The following is a 13,808-nucleotide window of genomic DNA, read 5'->3' on the forward strand; positions in this document are numbered from 1 at the left end:
TTGTCGATTCAGTCTGCATGTATACGTATTTTATTTGAGACGGAAATTCACAAAAAGGAGATGAATGAGGGAACAGAAGTTATTAATCAACTCTACGGCAGGTACTGAATTTAAGGCCGTAGTGAATTAAAGACCGTAAATTCAAGTAAATACCTAGAAATTACAGTGATGAACAACATAAATTGGAAGGAACAGATAAAAAATGTTGTGGGGAAGGCTAACGAAAGAATACGTTTTATTGGCAGGACACTTAGAAAATGTAACAGATATACTAATGAGACTGCCTACACTACTCTCGTCCTTCCTCTTTTGGAATAATGCTGTGCAGTGTGAGGCCCTCACCAGATAGGACTGACGGAGTACATCGAAAAAGTTTAAAGAAGGCAGCACGTTTTCAATTACCACAAAATATGGGAGAGAGTGCGTAACCACCCTCTTACTAATCGGCCTATCCTGCTTGCGATATAAAATATGATCGTGGATCGCGTGTATGCCTAATGGACTTTTTTTTATAATTGTATAAGGCTATCTTTCCCGAAGAAGTGAAACCGATAAGTAGGAGGAAAGTGTACAACCGACCCTTCTGATGGAAAGTATATTGAAAATGAAAGTAATTAAACCGAACAGGACTATAATTTGGAAAATGAAAGTTATTTTGTGCATTCACGCGCGAACAACACTGGACAGAAAGGGGTACCACTGATCATGAATCCAAAAGTTACACTAATGAACGAAAAGGCAGTAATTAACAGTCGCCAGCGCACTAGGGCAATTTACATCCAAAATCCTGTACAAGATGATGGGAAAGAAAAATATGTATTATTCAACACTGACGTGGCAGCTAAAGGTTGCCACGGTTCTTTTGTTTTTTTACTAATTTTAAGTGACTATGTAATGATAAAGAAAACTGAGAAGTCACTGTTACGTTATTTTGAAAAAGGCAATCGAGTAGTGATTTGAAAATATGCAGTTAAACTATATGTTAGTACTGAACTTCATTACATGAACAATGACTTTCGGTGACCTCAGCACAACGTCAGCAGAGAAATTTAGAAAAAAAGCAAGCACTTTGTTTCTTTGCCATTACTTATTTTGCAAATAGTATTTGATATTATTGTATGAACAACTGAGCTTTTTTAACTGACTTGAACAGAATTAAATACTAGAATACGTACCAAACCAAACAGCCATATGTAAAATAAATAAAACTTCTGCACTCTTAATTTATGCATTTCTTTAGATTTTGATTTTTTCCAGTGATTGATTCTCAAGCTTGAAAAATGAAAAAGCTTTACTTTAGTCATATACTGAAGCGTCTGTTGTACAACAGTTAATTGAAATAGACTGGGGCTAAAATTCTCAAAAGAGAAATTATTCATTAATAAACTGGCTGTAAGTATTCAGTTTGTTACTTATGTCACTCAGTTAGTATATTAGGAAAACAAAAGGAACAAGGATCCTGCTTGGCAACAATGTCTGGGGGCAATGAGGACACAATCGCCCTGAGTTTAACTGATTGTTTAAATAAATAATATCTATCAAATCACATTCAGTTGTGCTGCTGGGTTAGCCGTTAATACTTTCTAACAATGAACAGTCTTACTTCAGTGCTGTGCATACGACGAAACTCGGAGCCGACGACGAAACTGTGTTGCTGGAACTGCTGCTGTCGTTGAAGACGGTAGCATATTGTGGAGCCATGGTTAATTATAGGAATGGGCAATCGTAATTAATACAGCCTCTTCCGCCCGTCCACTGTCCATACTCCTGCTCTAGACATCTGGCCGACGCGTGTACATGATGCCGCCGAAATGGTATATTCTACTGCGAGAGCGTTAACACCACATTTCCGCACACTACAAGCGCTGGAACCCGTCTCCTCTCTCTACGCGCTCTGCGGAACAACTCCCTACCCAAAGATTTCACAGCGCACAAGCACTGCTATTATCGTTGCTAGTCGATGCAAATAATAATTCCTTTGGCTTTTTCCCAGAACTTATAAGTTTCACAGTAAAACACAGATAAATACAATGAAACGTCAACAGACTTCTACCTAAATGTACACATACAGTGAAGCAATGTCGCTACTTATTAAAAGAAGCATTTAAATTACAGATATTTACATACAATTAAAAAAAATTAAATATCGTCAGCAGGTGCCATGCATCCTGCATTTTCGGTGCTACAAATGTCCCTGAAATGGTACAGGATTTGGGATGGACATCATTGAAACAAAGGCGTATTTCGTTGCGGAGGGATCTTCTCACGAAATTTCAATCACCAACTTTCTCCTCCAAATGCGAAAATATTTTGTTGGCGCCGACTTACATAGGGAGAAACGATCACCAAGATAAAATAAGGGAAATCGGAGATCGTACGGAAAGATATAGGTGTTCGTTCTTTCCGCGCGCTATACGAGATTGAAATGATAGAAATGGTGAAGGTTGTTCGATGAATCCTCTGGCAGGTGCTTAAATGTGATTTGCAGAGTATCCATGTAGATGCAGATGTAGATCTAGATATGGCTGAACAGTACTCGTGCTTGAAGAATCTTGCTCTGCAAATAACACTGCTAACACATGGTAGAATACAGATCATTGCAAACTAGAAAGAAAAACGTCTTCTAACGCAATACCACTGTTACTGGTAGATATCCCGAAATGTGAACGTGCAGTTCTGCATAAGTACTGAAGCAACAATATAAAGCTAATACAAAAATTGTTACAACACACTATAAGTCAAACTAAATACTTCTATGACTGATGCTTAAGCGTAATGGAGAGAGAAGGTCTTACCCCAGCAGATGCGTTGCAAGTGTAGCGGGCGCGTTCATGACCTGCGTGTAAGAGCCGTGGGGTGACAGGTCGGATATCTTAAGCAGGAGTAGTAAAAAGTTTCGTTTCTGAGTCCGGCACAACAATGACCATTGCTGGAAGTACTCTAATATCCAAGTTTATTTTATTCTAAATTTTCATATTATTGTTAAGCTATAATTTCATTAACGGGAAAGAAAATTTCATGTAAACTGCCTTGTCGATCTGTAAACGTTACACGGATACAAAGTATCAGTGAATAAATCTTACTCAATGTGCTGAAAAAATTCGTACGAATGGATTGCTTTAACGCTTAAAATAGCTTTGTGTCTGCAGTTCCATCTACAAGATTATGTCTATTACAAAAAAAGGCCAGTTTTCATATTCATACAGCTTTCTTCGTAATGCTGCTCATAGATTACTACGCCAGATGCGGAAAGTGTGACGTTACAGTTGATGTTACATGCCATTTCATGATTATAGAATGTAGACAAATAAGCACGTTCAACAGAAGATTTCTCGCTGCGTTTATGTAGTCACTCCCATGGTTCTATGTTCAGAAGGAGAGGCTGTAATTAAGAACTTTTGCTCTCACTGAACCCTTTCCAGCCCACAGGGTCCAACTGGACCCATTTCAGTTTTCGATATTTCTGCAATATCCACGAAAGCCCATTGGTTCCACAAGGCACCATTGCAATCTTATGTGTTTACACTAATTAAAAATATTACAAATCATGTTTAATGTGTTGCTAGAAGAATTTACAAGTCGAAAATAATATTTTAACTTTTTCTACTCCAACATAAAATCTGCGCTGCAAAGGGTTAATCGCAGGTGGATATTCCACAGTAATAATTTTTTCTGCTTTATTATATAGAAATGAAAAACGTCCATCTTTTGCAACTGAATGTTAATTTGTATGTACCAAACATGTTTCGCCTATTGATGCTAGGCACCTTCAGTGATCTACGATATGCAACAAAATAGTACATATTTTAATTAGGAATCTTTAGTGATTCTTAACAGCTAATTTAAATTACTTAACTGTTTACAAATATATTGTTGTGTGTTTTTACACTTACATACATTTGCATGTACTTTTCATGTATTCATCTGTTCCTTTGCATGTACTAGAATCATATAGTAGCGATTTTTCCACTCAATAGGCCAGATCTAAACATTTCCCCGCACATTACCTAAACTGTAGCATACTTGCATGTGGTCCTTCTGGAATGCTTTAGGGATGACTGAGGGATCATGGAAGCCGTAGAGGGTGAGAGTAAAATGGAATGTTGGGCTGCGGTGGAGGGCGGATGGGTGGTGCGGCTGTGAGTGAGTGTGTGTTTTGTGAAATTTTATTATCATTTTTTTATGGAAAACTGTGAATCAATTTGAATACTGTACTACTTTTACTCTTTTGGTCTTGAGGGTATTGTCGTTTCATTTAGGAAATTCTGTAGAGTAAGCATTCCCTTTCTTTTACTGTTCTGGCATAAGACTACCATATCTATTTTTATCCCAGTGTGAAGGTGATTTTCTTTCATTAGATGTTGTGCATTAAGTGTCCTTATAAGTTATGTGTACCTGACGTTAAAATTTCTTACGGTCATCCCGTTATATTTAGAGTGTTGTATTTTAATTCATACACTGCTCGGCCAGAACATTATAACCAACGACCTGTTACCGGATACAAATCCGTCCACTGGCGTGGATGACTGCTAATCAGACACACACACACTGTGCATGTAGTATCAGTGAGCGTGCTTCAAATGGTTGAAATGGCTCTGAGCATTATGGGACTTGACATCTGAGGTCATCAGTCCCTTAGAACATAGAACTACTTAAACCTAGCCAACCTAAGGACATCACACACATCCATGCCTGAGGCAGGATTCGAACCTGCGACCGTAGCGGTCGCGCGGTTCCAGACTGAAGCGCCTAGAACCGCTCGGCCACCGCGGCAGGCAGTGATCGTGCTATCCGAGAGTAGAATGGTGTTTGAGCCAGGGCAGATTGTGATGACACGGATACGTGGTATGAGCATTTCGGAGACTGCACGACTTGTCGGGTATTCGAGGAGTGCTGTGATAAGAGTCTTCAACACGTGGAGGAACCAAGGTGAAATCACATCCAGACGTCGTTGGGCAGGGCAGAAATCCCTTATTGCAGATATTGGAAGTCGTAGACTGGGCAGACTGGTAAAACAGGACAGGCAGCGAACTGTGGCGGCACTAACATCAGACCTTAATGCTGGGCAGAGTAAAAGTGTGTCTAACACACAATGGTTCGAACATTCGCAACAAAGGGTCACCGCAGCTGAATAGCCATTCATATGCCAATGTTAATACCACGACATCGGCAACTACGACTGAAATGGGTACGTGACCATCGGCACTGGATGTTGGTGCGTGGCAGAGCGTTGCATGGTCTGCTGAATCCCGGTACCTTTTTCATCATGTTGACGGGAGGGAGCGAATCCGTCGTCTTCCAGGGGAACAGCTCCTTAACCCACGTAATGTTGGACGGAGACAAGCTGGCACCGGCTCCATTATTCTCTGGGGAACATTCACGTGAGCATCCATGGTCCAGCGCATCTCTTGCAAGGCACCGTGATGGCCAAGGAGTATCATACATCCCTTCATGACGATCATGTTTTACGACAGCAGTGACATTTTTCAACAACACAGTGGCGCGTTCCAATTGATGTGCTCACTCACCGCCCCCTCCCCCCCTTCTCCCCCGTCCACCACAACTCGCCAGATCTGAATCCGATATTCTAACTTATCTGCGATGTTTTTGATGTCTAATTCCATTGGGAACTGCGTGCACCACGACCCTATTATTGTCAACATATTTTGGATAAATGGCAGCATCGGATGTAAATACTGAAATCCTTTATTTCTAAGACCGACTCCGGTCACTGTGTGACAATCCTCAGTGCAAATGATGGACATATCGGCTATTACATGAAGATGGTGTTTGGTGTTTCGGACATGTCCGAAAGAACAGATAGCATTGGTGATTCGCGCCGCCCCCATCCCGCCAGCCTACACGAGACTTCCAGGGAACCCTGGACGGCATCGAGGGACTGGAATAATTGGCATTCGCCGTGTCACAGGGCTCGTTGGTCTAGGGGTATGATTCCTGCTTAGGGTGCAGGAGGTCCCGGGTTCAAATCCCGGACGAGCCGTAGCGTTTTGTGCAAACTGATCGCACGTCAGTGGCTGAGTCAGCGCAAAAAGCTCGCCGTCAATATCAAATGAATTTCTTATTTGGTGTGAGCAATTGACACTGTGGTCCGACGCGTGAAGGCGATTACGAATGTTTCGGGTACAGGTGGTAGCAGATGCATGTTAGTAAGTCTTGCTTAAAGTGATGAAAAAGTGTTTCCGCCCGGGATCGAACCGGGGAACTTCTGCGTGTTAGGCAGACGTGATAACCGCTACACCACGGAAACTGCTTGTGTGCGCCTTACTTCACAGACAACTTGTAGTGATGTTGCCATCGTAACTAAAAAATTCAATAAATGTGGTACTCGCAAAACGAAGGGACATGCAGCAGATCCGCACACGACGTGGCTCATTGGAGGACAATACGACATAGGCAGGAAAATATTGTTCCCGCCCGGGATCGAACCGGGGACCTTCTGCGTGTGAAGCAAACGTGATAACCGCTACACTACGGAAACGACGGACTAGGAGTCCATCCTTGTTCACTCGAACTTGCCTCAGCCTTTCTCTCGTCCGCGAATGCACACACGACAGTTCTTTTGTCAGCCTGGAACCCATCACAGCCGAGGACTCTAGAAGTCTTCGGGGTGCTCGAGAGGGTGTCTGTCGTGGCACCCCTAACGAGATAGCGGCGTTTCGCGCAGTCGTTATTGCAAGTCATATCAGCAAAAGCAATCACTTTCTCAGCAGCAGGCAGAAGAATGAAATTCAGACCATTAGCTGCTTACAGGGGTTCATAAATATCAACGGGGACAGTTGAAAATGTCTGCCCCGACCGGGACTCGAACCCGGGATCTCCTGCTTACATAGCAGATATTCTATCCGGCTGAGCCATCGAGGACACAAAGGAAAGTGCGGTTGCAGTGACTTATCTCTGGCACGCTCCCCGTGAGACCCACATTTCCAACTTACTGTCCACATACTACATTTCTAGTGCCACTGCCCACTATACTCATTGCTCGCGGCAGTCGCTCTACCGAATGCAGTAAGAGTTTGAGCAATGTGAGTGCATCCGCACTAAGAAAATCATTAGTCGGTAAGCCTTATCTATATAAAGATGGTATCTGTTCTTTCGGACATGTCCGATTCATAGAGTAATTAGAGAAGATACAAACAATAGCGTGTTTCGTTACATGTTTATTTGGTAAGCACAGAAGCGTCACGGATATGAGCATCCAGCATCAGTGCCAGGTGCTGAAAGAGAGGCGTTCTCCATCACAGAGTGAATAATTGTTAAATTTCCGAGAGCGTACGTTCCTAGAAGAGTCAACAAATCTGTTGCTTCTTTTAACATGTGTCTCGGGAAAAGACCATGAAGACAAAAGCAGAGAGCTTCGAGCCCTCACAGAGGCTTACCAGTAATTAGTCTTCCCACGAACCATCCGCAGCTAGAACAGGAAAAAGACAAGCGACACTCCGCAACAATGAATTTGCTGCTGTGTAAAAATAACGCGAGCGTTATGTAATAGAGTGCGTTGATTCCGATTTTGCAATCGGATATGTTGCAGCACGTCTGGATTGAAAGTTATAGCTGAAAGTCATATGATATTAAAAGCATGTACATGGGTTAATATGTAGCTGCATCAACGAGTCGTGTTTGACGTACGATTGTGTGAGTGTGTATATATGTGGGTGTTCTCAAGGTTACTCTGCTTTATGCGTCTGTGGAAAGATAAGTGTGCACTAGTAAAAATAAAAAGGCAGGCGTGGACAACTTCTAACTAGTCCGCTCAAGTTCCAACTTGTCCATAAGCTACAGAATGCAGGCATGTTTCAACATGTCTTATACAATTAGTTCCAGTGCAGTTTCTCCTGTTTGTCCACTAGTCTGATTCAGAGGTGACTGGAGAATAGTTCGTACTAGTGTGGTTCTGTGTTTTAGTAATCAACAGTCGCAGTAACATACGTTTAAGTGATTTCGTATAAGACGATTCGGTAATCTGGTATATGGGGAATCAGTAACCGAAAGATGAATAGGCAAAGTTGTGTGAATTGACCGGACTGCTTTTGCTACATTTGCGGCCTGTAAACGGCGTCCGACCAAGGCAAGAACATGATCAGAAAGCTGCATATAGCTTACAAACATTACTTCGGATGTGATATCGTAGATCAAACAAAATCCTGGGTTCATCATGTCTGTTGCATCGTCTATTACCCCGGCATAACCCAGTGCTTAAAGGGTAAGCGAAATCTAACGCCTTTTGTTGTTCCCATGATTTGGCGGGAGCGGAAAGATCACTATTCGGATTGCTGTTTCTGCTTGACCAACATATCCAGGTACAGAACAAGTCAAAAATGGTGTATCCAGATTGCCAGTCTGCTCTAAGACCTATGGCGAATCGTACGGATTACCCGGTATCAATTCCTCTTTGTGCCGATGCAATTAACAACGAAGAAAGTGATGCTTAAGGCAATGACAGTGGCGCCGGAGCTGTGGAATGCACGAATGTTTCCGACAATGATATTAAAAAGCCACATTTGATCAACCAAGCGGAACTGGATGAACTGGTTGGCAATTTGTCCCTGTCGGAAGAAAAGTCTGAACTGTGGTGTTCCACACTGAAGGAGTGGAACTTACTCAAGAGAGGTGATCAAATTAAGCATTTTCGAGATCACCACATGAAATTCGATGAACTCATAAAGGAACTAGATAACAAATACGCAACAGAAGAATGCAAACTTCTCATTGATTCCAGCTCAAGTAGGCCGGCCGGAGTGGCCGAGCGGTTCTAGGTGCTACAGTCTGGAACCGCGGGACCGCTACGATCGCAGGTTCGAATTTTGCCTCGGGCATGGGTATGTGTGATGTCCTTAGGTTAGTTAGGTTTAATTCGTTCTAAGTTCTAGGGGACTGATGACCTCAGAAGTTAAGTCCCATAGTGCTCAGAGCCATTTTTTTTCCAGCTCAAGTAGTCTCAGAGCTGCACTATTACACAATGGCAACCAGAAACCGTCAACTCCTATTTCTCATGCCGTGGGAATTCAGGAAACCTACGAAACAATGAACACTCTCTTGATGCTGATTCTGAGCATACTTGGAATATCTTCGGTGATTTGAAGGTTGTTGCCCTTCTGCTAGGAATACAGACTGAGTATACAAAGCATATGTGCTTTCTTTACCTGTGGAGTAATCGCATTGACAAGAGTCACTATATAATCAAAAATTGGCCACCCAGAAATTTACCTTTAACCTGACAACGCAACGTTCAACATGTTCTTCGTGTGGATCGTAAGAAGATTAACTTACCTCAGCTCCATATGAGACTGGGTCTTATGAAACAGTTTGTTGCAGCAATGGCTGAAACAAATAGTGGTTTTCAGTACCTAAAAGACAAGTTTGGAAAGTTGAAAACTGACGCAAAATTCAAAGCAGGAGTTTTCGCTGGACCAGAAACATGGAAGTTGATTCGAGATCCACAAATCAGATTGGAGCTAACGGAACGAGAACTAGGAGTTTGTGACACATTTGTGCTTGTCGTGCACAACCACAGAGTAGACAATTATGCAGAAATTGTGGACAACTTGCTAACAGCCTTCCAGCACCTCGGGCGCTTAATGTCACTAAAGATGCATTCGCATCTCACCTTCTTTACGAGAAATATGGGGGCCGTGAGTGACAAGCACGGTGAAAGATTCCATCGCACTTTTAAACCACATCTTTGTCAATCTTAGTGTAACTAAGGCCCCCTAAATCATTTCAGAGGTAAATAAACATTTTATAATTCACTTCTTAATTATAATATTTAGTGTTTTCATTCCAAAGTACGAACGTTAATTTCCCAAAAAATTTTCACATTCGCAGTTCAATGTAGTTAACAGCATTGTTCTTGATAACTTTTACACGTACATAACATCTTTTCCTGACGTGCCAGAACAAATCCGACAGCAGTTCTGTATTCACCGCGTATGAATTATTATAAGGAACATATTTTAAACCCAGTAGCAGTGAAAATATTTTATTTTGTTGCATGGTGCAGTCCACCCTTCTCCGCATCTCATAAATTGTCTTGCGGTTTAGAAATGTACTCATAGATGCAGAAAAGCAGACTTGCGTCGTAGGAAAAGTCAGTGTTCTTGTTTTATGGAAAAAAGTGTAGGTCGCATCCTTGTTTAACTGTTCATCGAGACTGTTTTGTTCGTTACAGAACAATAAAATATTATACAGCCTGTGTCCGGAAGAAGTATGACCTTGAGTCAGACTGTATGCTTTGACATACAGGAAGTTTGCATGCTATGCAGCATTATTTTGTCTTGTGGTGCAGTATTGAGTCTTTGCACTTACGTACTGAGGTTCAGGCAACCACAGTTGTTACAGGGTTTGGGTGGTAGCCGTCCTATCAGGCGCGAGTGCCGTGCCCTAGAAAGCTTGATTACGATATTTTTGACACAGAGCTTGAATAACGTGTTACTTTGTTGAGTTGAATAATAGTATTGCAGGAGGGATGGTCACTGCTGAGGGATACGGCAGGGAAGCAAAACATTCTAGTAAACGTGGGCCCGAAAAGGCGTACCACAGGAGCTGTAAGTACTTCGGTACTTCGTCATTGACACTGTAAAACAAAATTGTGCAAGCTCTTCGCTTTCCAGATTTTGAGAAACTGTAGCATGGAGCAAAACAAGAAACAAATGTCCAATAAATATGGGCTCTAAAGTGCATACGTTAAGAGCTGTGAGCACTTGTTCATCTTCGCTACTGTGAAAGGCATTTCTTTCTCTGAACAAGTGCTCGAAGTTTAGAGTCTTTCCTATCTACGAGCCACTGAATAATTTTCCGCTCACATGACTAAAATATAGAGATACAGTCTGGGTAAAAACTGGTCAGCTGGTCCCACAATGCAATGATGAAAGCAAAGAATGAGGAAATCAAAAGACATCTTTCCATAGTCATGAGAAAATATGTATGGCAGATGAGTTATCCAATCCTCGGAAACGAACCACCAAAGAAAAATATGGAGCTCCCTCAACTATGTGATAACTGGCGATCCCGTGACCAAAAAATCAATACACACTTTGGGAATGATGAATAATGGTCAATGTGGCTGCTTGACATCGGAGCAACAATTGGACCACATTATGTACGACTGGCCAAAAAGAAAATTTGTAGGTACTCGGACTTCGCAGGCGCAAAACCTGAAGCAGTCAAGTGACTAGTCTTTGCTGGGATGGAATATAGTTATCTCAACATTTTATAGTTACTGTCAGTTCTCAAAATTACGCAGGTTGAAGAAAAATTCGAGCACTCGGATTTCGCTGTGCGATTGCTCACCTTCTAGCAACACAAAAATGTCTGTTACAGACTTTCATCTGCGCATATTTCCGGCAGTAAATGGAAGTTTAAGATTGGCAATCTGGCAATCCTGTAATTTCGTATATGGTAACTGCCTGATTCTGTGCAGTTGGTGCAGTGGAAAGCGCTGCGGGTTAGCATGTAGGAGGTCGATGGTTCGGTTCTGGGTCGAGGTGAATTTGTTGCTAAGTGTAGTCAGCGTGGTACAGTATCTCGTGCCTCAGTCGTCATACAGAGATTACAATGGGTCTTCTACGAAATATTTTCACTTACGTACTCGAACACAGAAATTGAAATCCAATCGTTTTCATTTGTCAGCTTTAAAATAAGCCTTTTGCACATCGTGGACGCGAATTATTTCGCACCACTGCATCTACTAGATTCCAAACAGGTTTTCTGTGTACCCTCCCCCAATGGCCCCATCGGTTAGTACCAATTTTTATTCTTGCTAAGGCCCATTACATTTCGTTCGGGCCTTAAATCACTAGGAGGGCTAGCAATGAGCTTTGCAAATAATTTCCAATCTCGATTACCAATTCTTCGTATTATCACCATGGAACCAGTAACTATGCCCATGGACATTGCGTCTGATAAGCGCATACTGTTTAGTAAATATCTCCATGCGTTAATATTGTTATTATTATTATTATTATTACTATCGATGGAAATGTGGAAACATCACGTCCATTACCGTGAGGGAAACAGCGTGATTCGAAAACGAACATTTCACAATAGCCAGTGTCGGGAAGAATCAAACAGAATAAATGCTGTAAGAGAGGTGAAGCCCGTTAAGTGGAACAGACCGCTGCGACTAATGATGTGTTTATACTGTTTGCGCTGTTCACCAGACAGTTGCTAGTGGAGTAACGCGTCCGTAATAGACTTCATGTATGTTCATAAACATGTTGTATTTTCTTCTTGCGTCATTTTCAAAGATTGTGGTAGATTTATGGCACACACACATTATGAATATGTGGATATGCTTCTGGTCCTTGCTGCATCTGATAACCCGTCTGGCGTTGCCGCTCGCGAACATGCTGCTAGATCTGCTAGATATCCTGGTTGATGTCATGTAGATAAAAATGTGTTCTGTCGACTGGAGCTTCACCTTCGGGAGAGTGGTTCTCTCCTTCAACCCTCGCGTGACAGACGTTGTCCATGGACTCTCCTACTGCAACTACTGCGGAAGTTATTCTGGAGGTCATGAACAAAGATCCCTGCAAAGTACATGCAGCGTAGGAAAGCAGCTGCTCGTCTCTCGACAGACGGTCGTTGACGAGAGGCAGTTCTATGAATAGTTCCAACAACAAGGGGCAGCCAACAAAGACTTCATAAACACCGTAATTGGGTCGGATGAAGCAGCGTCCACTCGTCAGGGTGTCTTCAGTATGCACAACGTGACGTTAACCCGAACGTCTCCCGCGACCTTGGATATCAGGTTCGCTTTGGCATCAACGTCTGGGCCGGAATTTTGGGAGACAGGAGTTTGGGTCTGTACTTGTTGCCTGACTGGTTGACTGCACGAAGGTATCATGTATTCCTCCCAAATTATTTACCTGAAGCCCTGGAAGATGCTCCAGTTCATGTTCGGTGGAGGTTATGGTTCCAACACGGTGGTGCACCTCCACGCTTTGGAATTAATGCGTCACGATATTTACACAAAATATTTCCAGGGAAATGGCTCCATCGATGAGGTCCAGTTGTACGGCCTCCGCGTTCATCTTACCTAAATCCTCCGGGTTTCTACCTGAGGGGACACTTGAAGAAGCATGTGTATTCTACTCTACCAACACCTGTGGTAGAAGTGATAGGGGGTGTTCATGCTGCCCGTGTATCTGTGGTTGCAGCCATGTTGCGAAGAGTCCAGAGCTGTATGATCCAGCGGGTCTTGCAATCTTTGGACGTGCAGGGATCTGCTCTGAGGACAACGTATTCTTTTGTAAACGTCATGCAGTCATTAATTTGAAAATTATTATTGTCACTGTTTGTTAAAGTGCTACATCCGAGCGGACGTACTGCATGTAGCACAAATGACTAGTAGAGGCTGAGTTATTTAACTGAGCAGTCATCTGTAGCACCTCATTGTTTTTATAGTTATTCTGTCCTGTGACAGGTCATTTTTTAGTCGTCTGTTTCTGATTTGCTTGACCGCGTTTTTGTTATGTTAACCATTACAGAACACTGTAGGAGGATACAAGATACCTTGGACAGGATTTGTGATTGGTGTAAAGAGGGGCAGCTGACTCTAAATATAGATAAATGTAAATTAATGCAGATGAATAGGAAAAAGAATCCCGTAATGTTTGAATACTCCATTAGTAGTGTAGCGCTTGATACAGTCACGTCGATTAAATATTTGGGCGTAACATTGCAGAGCGATATGAAGCGGGATAAGCATGCAATGGCAGTTGTGGGGAAAGCGGATAACTAATACGACATATTCTTGAGTACTGCTCGAGCGTTTGGGATCCTTATCAGGT

The 13,808-nt window shown here is 42.4% G+C and overlaps 1 protein-coding gene and 3 non-coding genes across 4 annotated transcripts in view; 2 read left to right on the plus strand and 2 right to left on the minus strand.

Annotated features, from left to right (window-relative positions):
• The window catches only part of LOC126455611 (uncharacterized), a 43,060-nt gene that overhangs the window by 12,847 nt on the left and 16,405 nt on the right, over positions 1 to 13,808 (plus strand). The window lies entirely within an intron of this gene.
• On the plus strand, positions 5,930 to 6,001 carry Trnap-agg (transfer RNA proline (anticodon AGG)). Its single transcript has one exon. It is a non-coding gene; the product is annotated as a tRNA-Pro (tRNA).
• Trnav-aac (transfer RNA valine (anticodon AAC)) lies at positions 6,196 to 6,268 on the minus strand. Its single transcript has one exon. It is a non-coding gene; the product is annotated as a tRNA-Val (tRNA).
• Positions 6,427 to 6,499, minus strand: Trnav-cac (transfer RNA valine (anticodon CAC)). Its single transcript has one exon. It is a non-coding gene; the product is annotated as a tRNA-Val (tRNA).

Source organism: Schistocerca serialis, chromosome 2 (assembly GCF_023864345.2).
Source record: "Schistocerca serialis cubense isolate TAMUIC-IGC-003099 chromosome 2, iqSchSeri2.2, whole genome shotgun sequence".
NCBI lineage: Eukaryota > Metazoa > Arthropoda > Insecta > Orthoptera > Acrididae > Schistocerca > Schistocerca serialis.